Source organism: Erinaceus europaeus, chromosome 11 (genome assembly GCF_950295315.1).
Source record: "Erinaceus europaeus chromosome 11, mEriEur2.1, whole genome shotgun sequence".
NCBI lineage: Eukaryota > Metazoa > Chordata > Mammalia > Eulipotyphla > Erinaceidae > Erinaceus > Erinaceus europaeus.
Window position 1 is genome coordinate 51,478,835 of NC_080172.1, and position 11,942 is coordinate 51,490,776.

At 47.4% G+C, this 11,942-nt stretch overlaps 1 long non-coding RNA gene across 1 annotated transcript; it reads right to left on the reverse strand.

Annotated features, from left to right (window-relative positions):
* Nucleotides 1-3,079: 3,079 nt before the first annotated feature.
* LOC132541213 (uncharacterized) lies at nt 3,080-4,506 on the reverse strand. The gene is made up of 3 exons (XR_009552382.1): nt 4,447-4,506; nt 3,648-3,796; nt 3,080-3,350 (listed from the first exon to the last, which is right to left on the reverse strand). It is a non-coding gene; the product is annotated as an uncharacterized LOC132541213 (long non-coding RNA).
* Nucleotides 4,507-11,942: the final 7,436 nt, after the last annotated feature.

Sequence of the window (11,942 nt, forward strand, 5' to 3'; positions counted from 1 at the left end):
CCCTGCATTCCTGATGCTATGGCCTATCTGCATAATCATTGTTTTGCCTGGGAGATCCCCAACCATTCCATTCCTTTGATCTGTCTTCTTTCTGCCCTCTGGACCCTAGCAACAGTTGCTGGAGGGGGTCCCTACCATTTCCAGACCCTCCCACCTTTCTCCACCACTCTCCTAGCCATGTATGGTATTGTCAAGCCACTTCTGTTTCTGTTCTGACCTGGAGGAGGGCGGGAGTACAGACAGAGAAGCTGATGCCTGCCATTGTGGTTGGCACCACGTGGCTTAACCAGATGTGCTGCCATCCGACTCTGGGAAGCTTGGATGAATAAAGATTTGTATTGCTCTGCTGCCATGAGCTTCGTCCCTGGGTCATCTCTCCTCTCACTCATGATGCGAGCCTTCTAGGTAGAGAGAGACTAACAGGATGAAAATGAGGGGAAATGAAAGTTGGAGTTTGACTTAGAGCAGCCGTCTCCAGAGGCCGAGAGAGCAGGAGCTGCACAGGTGAACCCATAACAGCTGGAGAGACATGGGAGGGAGGCCACCCAAGGGTACAGCTCCCCTGTGAAGGGAAAAAAGAAGGGCAGGAGGATCCAGGTGTGGGTTGTGAGTAGCTAGGAGCTCCTTCCGGAGGGTCTGGTGTCCTCCTTAGTGTGGGCTGTGTCTATAACAATGGAGATCGAATAGAAATAAAGATAGACTGATGAGTAAAGGAAAAGGTAAAGACACCAGAACACTTAAACTTCCCCCAGTGTGGTGTGGGCAAACTCAAACCTGGGTTAAGGAAGACAGAACAGGTGGCTCACAGACAGCTCTGTGTGCCATAATGTGTAGAGTGTGGATGCTAAACATGATGCCACTGCCACAGTGGTTGACCTGGAATAAGGATCACTGTGCTCATCCTTTGCAGATCATACAGAGTTCTGGGATGGACAGCATGACTTCTCTCTGTCTTAGTCCCACCAAGAGTCTCTAACCACTTCAGGAAGCTTGGACACAAAGGGGAAGGAATCCTGATCTCTGCCCTACCGGGTCTAGCCTACTTTGTGTGTGGGAGTGTGAGAGGCCCTGATGTCCTCACACATGGGCTCTAGAGAGAGCACCTGAGGCCTGCAGTCAGGGCAGGCCTATCAGCAACATAGTGAAGGAGTGAATTTAGCTTAAAATTTAAGATGTTCATGAGTCGCAATGAAACACACAAAAGTTCTTAATATAACAGTAACACTAAAGGAAAGAGTTAGCAGTTATAGAAATTACATTCTGGGAAATTTCAATGAACAGGTCTTCAGTGCCCTCAGCCAATATCCCATCAGGATTAATTCATAATAACAGTGATAGAGAGACTGAACTTTCTTGTCCTCCATGTAAGCTGTGAAATTCTCAAATTACCAAATTATCAAGTTGATAATAAGCAAATTATGTAATATTCTAGGTATATAGTAAATATACATATCAGGGAGTCAAATGTATGATAAATATCTTTGATACAGATCATTAGAAAATATATTAAACTACCCTTCAGAAATTAATAATACACTATTGCAACAGAAATATTATAGTGTGATTTGATAATGAGCATCTTTGTCCTCTCAAGAGGACTGAGATTATCATAAGAAAAAGTCACAATCAGAGTCACTAGCTGCACACTTGGTTCTCAGAGTGAGCTGTGGCAGGAAGTGTCCATATAGCGATAGCTGTGATCTTGCTGAAGGGGCAGTCCGAGTTTAGTCTTGAAAACATTACAACATAGCATCAGAAGTGACCACTAAGCGAGACACTGACCAGCTATCCTCAGGGAACCCACATCACTACCAGAAAGTTCGAGCAAAATGGGAAGGAGATATTTGGGCTTCAAAAGGGCAAAAGGAGGTAACACAATTCTTCTGTGCACTTGATGTCCAAATAGCTCCTTTCCTCTTTGTCATCTTATTGGTGTTGACATGAAAAATTGGCAGACAGACAGGTCAGGTGTCTCACTATGAGGTCTAAATTCTATGGTTGTCTGAGAATTCCCTCCTGACTGAGCTCAGGTTAAACACTCCAGCAAGAGCACTGCCCAGACCCTGATGTCTGCTTCCAGCACAGCTTGTGTGATGGCAAAGAAGGTGCAGTGTGAGCTCAGCTCCTCCAGGTGTTCCTGGCTGGCCGTGTGCTTGGTGGATCCAGAGGTCATGGCTAAGTCTCTAGCCCAGTGTATGTATCTGGCATTTGTCTTCTTAGTGATGGTTCACAGTGGAGGTTGAGTGCTGGGTTTGTCCAATCCGTGCAGATGTTAGTAAAGTAAAGGTGGCAGACTGTGCTTTGTGGTTCTGATGTCAATTCTCAAACAGATCCCTCCAGAAATCTCTTTGGTTGTAACTTGATTTGCTGTCTGTTTTCTTCATTAATGGAAAAGAGGTTTGTTTTTTTTTTTTGGTGTGTGTGTGTGGGAGACAGTTTCAAAATCAGCATTATCTTGCTAGAAGTGCATAAATAAATGTGGATTCTGAAAGAGAAAGAGAACAGGATTTAGAACACATCTGGTTGGGGTCTCACTAAGGCTGAGCTCAGGGCAGGGTGAGGAGGGACAGAGCCTGGAGCAAGCTGAGCTTCTGTGCAGGAAAGCAGAGCAAGAGCCTCAGGCTTCCTGAGGGGAGTGGGCTCCTCCTGGCAGGAAATATCTCCTCAACTAACACCCAGCCTGGGGCCAGAATCTATCTTCCTCCACTATTCCATAATCTTGGCCAGACTCCTAACCCTCCTCCCTCAAAGACCTCTTCACTTTGACTCTTGTTTGAAACCAGTGTTTCCATACATCCCTGTGAAGAGTGTGCTCGGTGTCCACAGAGCATATGACAGAGGTTGCTGTTGAGAGTGGACATCCTTGCCCAGAAGTAGTTCTTTCTCTCACCTTTATGTCTGCATATAGGTGTTGGCTTTGCCCATGGCTCCATGGAAGGGAGACAGAAGAACAAGAAAGCACTAGCAGGAGCACAGCAGAGCTCAGGTGCAAGCAGGGACATGGATATAAAGGGCAAGTGAGTAGGAAGCCCCCATTGAGAAAAACAGGTGCACAGAAAACATTTGGAGACACGAGAGATCAAGCAGTATGAGTCTGAGTTGGAGGAAGTGCATTCCAAAGCCACCAAGGATTACCTCTGTGTCCTACTTCTGCAGGCCAGGGAAGCGACATGCAATTTTGCGTTTGCCAAACAGATGCCTTCTTGTGGTATTGTTCTGTCTCTGGACACCTGAGGCCAGAGGTAGATGACTGACTAGACCCTCTGCCTTGCTGCTTTCCAGGTTCTCAAAAGCATCACCCTCTGGCTTGGAAGGGTTCTTCCATCCAATGAAAGGCTCTGAGTCCAGTTCTGAAAGCAAAACCACAGTCAACAGGATCCTGGTTTATCTTGGTCTTACTGTGCTTGCTCCTCCATCCAAGGGGACACTGAGTGATAAATAAGTCAATGTGTTGGGCAGCCCATGAATGCAAGGCCATGGAGACACAGGGCTAGATCTTTTCTGTTGAGCGACCACTTTTACAATGCCCAGTCAGATTGACATGTCCAGGACAACATTCAGTTGGTGAAGTTACTGAGTGTTTTTAGCGCCTGCTCAGAGCAGCCTGGTAGGGAGCAGGAGAGAGCTCTCTCCAGGCCTGTACTCACCCGCTCCATCCTGAGCGGAGCCCTCCTGCTCATCATGGCTGCAAGGTCTGCAGCACTCTGACACATCATAGTCAAAGGAAGGAGTCAGGTAGCGTTCATCCAGGGAGTACTCATCCTCTTCTCCCTCAGGTGACTCCCTGCTGATGTTGCTGGGGTGGGCAGAGCTGGGATTAGACTGGGGATTACTCACCAGATCCCAGCTGTTCTGACCAGAGTCACTAATAACCGGGCATGGAAGTATGTGGATCTCATCCCCATAAAGAGAGACTTAGATACCCCTCTCTGCTGCTGCCAGCATAGAGATAAGAAAATGTGCAAGAGAAGGAAAGAAGTGCCATGATTAGACAGAGTGGGTTTTGAGAAAGAAGGCTGATAATCTCTGCTCCAGCATGGCACAGATCAACTTCACATGAATAGGCTGAAGACCTGAGTCTGAGAGACCTTGTGGGCCTTCACAATTGTATTTCTCTCAATACAGAAAAAATTGAAAGAGTTTCTGTAGATTATCTTTGCCAGAAAATCCCGGTCCATAACCAGGAGGCAGAAGCAGTGCTTGGCGCTTTGCTTTCGCAAACAGGAGTGAGGAGGAGAGGGCAAGAAACCCCTCCATCAGCTGATGGATGGGGTGAATGAGGGAGATTGAGGAAAGGGGTCAACTCAACCCCACAGTGAAAATAGAAGAGATTCCTGGAGGGAGGAATGTTTCTGGTTGAGGGGAATACTCAGAGCTTTTTGCTTATAATGTGCCTGAGATGACCACTGTCACACAAGTGTAGGGCCCATGCCTGTGCTGAGTTACCTGAGAGACAGATGGCTCGAGTCTCTGTGCTCCTCTGAGTCAGGATGGTTTTCTGAAACAATACAGACAGCAGAAAGAGTCAGATCACCTCTTCCCTGTCTCAGTTGTGGTCAGGAGAAACATATGATATGAACCAGGGACAAGGACAGCAGAGCTGAGCTTAGTTCTGTCACCTGCCTGGAGTCCAGTGACTGGACAGAGGGCCAAGGTGCAACACACCCAGCGTGAGGAAGACTGGACACTCTGCCCATCTCATGTCTTCACTTCACTCTCTGCTAGAGACTGAGGCAGATCAGTGTGCCACCCCAGGGTTTGTCTGGGGACCACAACTCTTAGCCCACCGAGAAAGGTGGGGGCATGTGGTCTGCTTGGTGTCCAGGGAGCTTCTGCACACTGACTCTGGGGCACTCACCAGCTTCAGGCTGAGCAGGAGAGATTCCCTCTTCCTCCCAGGCCTGGAAGGCAAAGCTCCTGTGGGGCCAGTAGTTGTCAGACACATCAGGCAAGGAGGAAAATGTCAAGCAGCGTCCATCTGGCAAAAGCCAGGGGGCATGAGGATCTGCCAGTTCTGGGAGTAAGAGGACTAGCCTGGGGAAGGGACAACAGAGTCAGAGGAGGGAGGTGAAGAACATGGCTGGTTCATGGAGACATGACTGCATTCTCTGCGGAAGACATGACCCATAGGAGAGGAAAACCTGCCCAATTTCTAGGGAGGAGTGTGTGGGCCTGGAGAGCAGAGTAAGACATGGAGAAGGCTGGAGAATGAACCAGACGACGGAGTGCTGTGGCCATGAACTAGCTTCTGAACAAGGAGCAGGAGCTCTTGTGGAGCAGAGGCTGGGACTCAGACATTGGGGGACCTTGCAAATGACACCAGTGATTTAGCGTCACTTGGAGGACACTGCTCTGCACTCAGTGCTAAGGGTCACCGGCTCTCATGGCAGTGCTCTCCACTAGAGGTCAAATCTCTTGCTGGTGACTCCTTTGTATTGTCCCATGGTATAAACTGTTTCTAAAAAATATTTATTTATTTCTTTTTTGCCCTTGTTTTATTGTTGTAGTTATTATTGATGTTATTGTTATTGGATAGGACAGAGAGAAATGGACAGAGGCGGGGAAGACAGGGGGAGAGAAAGATAAACACCTGTAGACCTGCTTCACCACTTGTGAAATGATACCCCTCAGGTGGTGAGCTGGGGGTTTGGGGGGCTGGAACCAGGATCCTTAAGCTGATCCTTGCTTTGAAGAACCTGCGCTTAAACCACTGGGCTACCTCCGGGCTCACGGTATAAAGTGCTCTGTGAGAAACCAGTGGTGGCTGTATTGCTGAGTACATACTCAAGTGCCTGTGCCTGGATGTAGCAGAAGGAGCGGGGTGGCGGGTCTCTCTGATGGCCTCATTCTCCTCTTTCAGCACCTGCAGGCCACCGGCTCAGAGGGGCATAAACAGGAGCTTACTCTGCACTACAGTGAATATACCCAACACTACTAAAATATGGGTTTTTAAAAAATATATATTTTCCCTTTTGTTGCTGTTGTTGTATTGTTGTAGTTATTATTGATGTTGTTTATGTCACCATTGTTGCACTGATAGGGAGAAATGGAGAGAGGAGAGGAAGACAGAGAGTGGGAGAGCAAGATAGACACCTGCTGATCTGTTTCACTGCCTGTGAAACGACTACCCTGCAGGTGGGGAGCCAGGGGCTCGAACCAGTATCCTTATGCCTGTCCTTGCACTTTGTGCCATGTGTGCTTAACCTGCTGTGCTACTGCCTAACACCCCAGATGTTCTCTTGATAACAGAGAATGAATGTAATGGCTGTAATAGATGTCTTTGTGATTTTCGAGAATCTTGACGTGAAGTGTTCAGGGTGATAGCACTGGATAATCAAACATGGTCTTGAGTTACCTTGTAGTTATCATCTCAAGTTCTTTGTCTTCCTGGTCAGTGATTTCTTTAGCTGTGATGAATTCAGACAGAAGAAGTCAACACAAACAAATGGACACCTAGTAAATTACTCTCCAATATCCAGAACTGGGACAGAGACAGAAACACCCTCACTGTGACACTGGATCCTTTCAGTGATACAGAGGGGCTTCTGGGTATGTCTTGTGACACCTGCTTCTGTATGCCAGTCCTTTTGCTTTGCACCATATGCACTTTACCCACTGTGCTATACGGCCCAGCCCCTGACACTTCCTAAATCACTGGTGTCTCTTGATCAGCTGGGTCTCTCACAATGTGTTCTGCCTAGTCTCTGGGAACAGCGACCATCCTACCCCTACACTGAAGGTTACCAAGGTGGGGGGACCAAGGACAGGACACATCCACCTCTGAGCAGGACACACACACAAACAAACATCCTTTCCCACAGGCGACAGTCACCTCCTCCACAAGACTTATACACGGGCATGATTCTCTCACACCTGATGTGAGGGACAAAGATTTGGTTCTGCCTGGGAGACTAGATGGGGCCTAAGCCCCTGGCCTGAGGGCTGCTTACCTGACAAGTCCGGAATGAAAGATATTATGGTTTCCTTGCAGATGATTATCTTCAACCTAGAAAAGCAGGAGGAGTGGGAAGTTAGGAAGACGAAGAGGAAGAGGTTTAGATCCACACAGCTGTTCCCCACTGAGACCCAGCTGAGGTGTCTGTCTGCACCGGGGAAGCTCCCTCTGAGCTGAGGGCACCTGGAGGATGCTCAGCCCAAGAAGCATCAATTTCTACTCCTTAGTGGTTCTGGTGGGAGGTCTGACACACAGAGAAGGGAAGGAAAGGGGCTGCTCCATGTGAGGCAAACTCCTCCTAACAGAGGAGAGTGAGTCTGTCCCAGGTGAAGAATAGAGAGAGCAGGGCTGATTGCTCTGTGCAGAGGAGGAGGAGGAAGAGACTGGATGGTCTCTGCTCCCACTGTCAGCACTCCCAGCAGCAGGGTCCCTTTAAGGTGCTGTGTGCTCTCAGGTCAGCTGCACTGAGTCTTACATACTGTGGCCAGCTTCTCATGCCTGGGTGAGTTGACAGTGGCTCTTAAGACAACGAGATAAGGGAGACTAGTGCAAGTCCAGAAGTGGGAAAAAAAAAAAAAAGAAATCTATGCAGTGAGCATCCGTGGTGACTGTGTGGGTTCTGGTGCTCAGTAAGCCCCTTCCTGCCTTTCCCTGGTCTGAGCCCTCAGATTCCCTACTGACAGCACCCACAGCTGCTCAGAATTACCTGGGGGCCACTGGCTCTTGTTCTCTCACTGCTTCCTGGTCATTCTGATGTTCTGTGAATAAACACAGGGGAGGACAGTTATGTTAGCTGATTTCTCTGTGAATAATTCCCCAAATAGTGTATCCAACCCGAAGAATAATATACATTTTTTTTGTCTTAGTATACTTTAGTGAGAGAATATTTCAGAGGGCTTTTTCTGAAAAATTGTTGGGTTTGTGTTCAATCACAGAGAATTAGTGTCTACAGTAGATTGCTCAGAGATCCAAGGGATCTATCTCAAATGGTACGGCATGGTCCTTGCATATAAATTGTTAGACCTTTTTTTTTCTTTTTTTTTTTTTTTGCCTCTAGGGTTATTGCTGGTCCTTGGTGCCTGCACTATGAATCTACTACTTTTGAAGGGTATTTTTCCCCTTTTGTAGCCCCTGTTGTTGATTGTGGTTCTTATTGTGGTCATTGTTGGATAGTACAGAGAGAAATTGACAGAGAAGGGGAAGACAGAGAGGAGGAAGAAAGACAGACTCCTGAAGACCTGCTTCACTGCTTGTGAGGCAACCTCCCTGCAGGCGGGCAGCTGGAAGACTTGAACTGGGATCCTTACGCTGGTCTTTGCACTCTGTGCCATGTGTGCTTAACCAGTTGCACTACTGCCCAGTGTCCAATTGCCAGACTTTTTACAGTCATTTAAGAAAAATATGCATTTGATCAGTCACATAGGGAGCCCAATACACCTCATTAAGTGCAAAGAAATTCTTGGAGCCAACAAATGAGGTGATTTTTGTCTCAAGGTAGGCCCAAGCCCCCATCTTGCACAGGATACACACAGCCTTTTCTCCACCTCTCTCTATGACACCATGGCCCTCTCTGCAGCTTCTGGGTGACTCTAGAGAAACGCCCTGTGTAGACAGTGCTCCAGTTTGATTGTTTCCTCCTCACCAAACAAACCCTGCGCTATCAGGAATCTGTCCCCATCCCATAGGCTGAGGATTTGCTTTCTCCTGATCTAATTTATTCAGTGTCGTCTCAGCTGCTATAATCTGAGGCTTTGATGCATGTCACAGATGGGGAGACAGGTAGCAGTTAGGCACCAATCTCTCCCGTGCCTGGTGTTAGGGACAGAGCACGGAGGCTGGAGTTGGGGACTTCCAGGCTGACTTGAGGGCTGCTTCCACTCTCACACCCACCCCTGTCACACCTCCTTGCCTGCTCTCACCTTTTGGACACTGTGACTCCCATAACCCAGGTCTCATGAAGGCAGATGAGGTCCTTCTGCCAGTACCCTCTGCATGCCTTCTTTCTCTCCCCACCGGACAGTCTCAGTCCCCATTGAACTGTGAACACTAACACAGATGGCAGATCTTCCCCAGTGGAGATATGCACACTGTGGGTGGAGCCGGGCAACTCAATACAGAGGGGATGTGGAGGCTTCACCTGAAGACCACTGGTTTCTGCCAGAGTGAGCTGTCACCACCTCTCCAGAGTCACTCTGACACAGGTCCTATCTACTAGCCTGAACTAGTTGGAGACTGGGAGTGCAGACATTTGGGTTGAACAGACACAGAGTCTGACCCAGACAGAGATGAACCTGGGGGCAGCAGGTGGTTCTGTGCTGTCATGGTTTCAGTTTTCTCTCTAGCCTCCTTCACACACCTCTCTGTAGCCCTGGACCTGTGGCTAAACTGTGCCTCAGTTTCCCTACCCTGCATAAATGAGCATCAACATGTGTTTCTACCTTTCCTAAGATGTGTTCACAATGATTTTCCTAAGTACTCGGATGAACCAATGTTTTCTCTTATTTTAAGGGGAGTCAGGGGTGATCACCCTCTGGTGGTGGAATCTGAGGACTCACCATAGCTCCACAGGACGTGGTCCAGATAGCCAGCAGTGGCTACAGTCCCCAGGACCCTGTCATTGAGGACCCGGAAGTCCCTCTCGCACTGGGCCATCTGGGTCTGCAGCTCCTGGTCCTCCTCTAGCAGGAACTTGTCCTCCAGAGGCCCGTACAGTGGCAGGAACCACTTTGCCATGGTGACTGCAGAGGATCAGCAGGAATGGGGAGAAACCTGGGACAGGAGGTTCAGAAACAGGAGACATCAGGGGCCTGTGGTGATGTACCAGGTTAAATTAAACACACGTATTACCAAGTGGAGAACAGGGTTAGACGCCTTGCTTCCCACTCTCATGGGGATGCGAGCGGTGAAGGAGGTTTTCAGGTGTCTATCTTGCTCTACCTCTCTTTGTCACCCCTCCTCTTTCAAATTCTCTCTGTCTTGTCTAATAAAAATTAGAAACCAACCCACAAACAAAAGTTACAGGAAATAAAAGACCACCAGAAGTAGTGGAGTCATAGAGCCAAAATTGCCCTGATGGCCAATCTTCTGGTGAAAATAAACAACAGAAATCAAAACAAAAATTAAACAAACAAGCAAAACAACAACCCAAGTGACCCCCATAGGTCCCATGGGAACTGAGGAGTGAGGAGACAGGGATCCTGAACTTACAGTTGGTGACAACAGGATGACTCCCCAGAAATTGATATCAGTGTCCTCAATATCAGGGTCAATTTTCTGGTCTCAAGGTCACAGCAGAGCCCGTGTACAGCTAAGGGTCAGCAGGGATGAGGAACAGGGGACCTCGGTCTCTAGACAAGGGCTACAGGGACGAGGGACAGGGGACCTGAGCTCCAGTATGGGTCTGGACCTGAAGTAACTGAATTGGAAGGTGGGACGTGTCATGGAATCTGGGGGACCCCTGTGTTCCAGTTGCCAGGCGTGTGGTAAACAAGGCCGCCTGCCAACTTGGTTACCACAAGGTCACCCCAAATGTGACCCCCCTCAGCTACCCCTTCAGTAGTGTCCACCTGTGTTCAGACCCCAGACAGACCTTTTTCCTCAGAGGGCTGAGCACAGTTCTCTTCTATGCTCATGTGTGTAATGATGGAAGCAAAGATGGGGTGGAAGCCCTGGGTTTGGGTCCCCACAGGACACATGGCTGAATGGTGCTTTCGCATCACTATCTATTAAAAAATAAATCAAACCATCAAAACAAACACAGTTTCATATACACTTTGTTTTCTGATGTGCTGTCAAGAAGCCACTGCACTGTCTCTTTAAATCAGAACTGGTGCTAAGAGTGCCATCAGGGAAAGGCACCACCATTTCAGACTGTTGTGATAGGCTCTCCTAGTTGCCTTTGTCTTCAAGACAATGTGTATGAGAAAGTAAGCTATTAGCAAAGGTCAATTTCCTCCCCTTTCTCTTCTGTCTCAGTCATGCTCTTTAACTCTTAGTTTTCTTTTTTAATTAAAAATTTATGATTTATAGTAGTTTACAGGATTGTAAGGTTACAATGTATAGTTCCTCACTACACCCACCACCAAAGTTCTGTAGCCCCTCCCACCTCCCAAAGATAACCAGCCACCATAGTTCTCACAAGACTTAGAAACAGTCCACTTCATTCTTCTTCTCCTTCCCGTCCCTCTCCCTCTCCTCCTCTGCCTCCTTTTTTTCATGTTCATGCGTGCCAGATCTCTAGATTCCACGTATGAGTGAAACCATCCTGCAATTGTCTTTCATCTCTTCACTTATTCCACTAAGCATAATCACCTCCAGTTCCACCTACTTCCTCCCAAAGTACAGAATATCATCTTTTTTGATTGTGGAGTTTCTTCCAGAGACTAAAATTCTCATAACTTTTTTAGCCAGGCATCTGTGGATGAGCATTTAGGTTGCTTCTGTTATTTGGCTATTGTGAACAATGCAGCTATGAACTTAGGGATGCACATATCCCTTCAAATTAGTGTTTCAGCATCTTTTGGATAAATGCCTCAAAGTGGTGTTACTGGGTCATAAGGCACTCCCATTTTTATTTGTTTCAGGATTCTCCATATCTTCCAAGGGGGCTGAACCAGTGTAGCAGAGTTCCTTTGTCTCTACATCACCAACATCAGTCATTCCCTGATTTGTTGATGAAAGTCATTCTCTCAGGTGTAGATAGTATCTCAGTGTAATTTTAATTTCAATGCCTCTAATGATAATTGAAGTGGAGCATTTCTTCATGTGTCTGTTGGCCATGTGTATCTCTTCTTTAGAAAACTATTTTTGGATCTTTTGCCTACTTTTAAATTGGTTTATTTTTACATTTTTTGTAGATATGTACCAGTTATGCATAGATAGTGAAACTAGAACTCCACTTAACACCATACACCAAAGTCACATCAAAATGGATCTGAATATTAGACCAGAAACTCTAATATTTATAGAAGAAATGCCAGTGAAACTT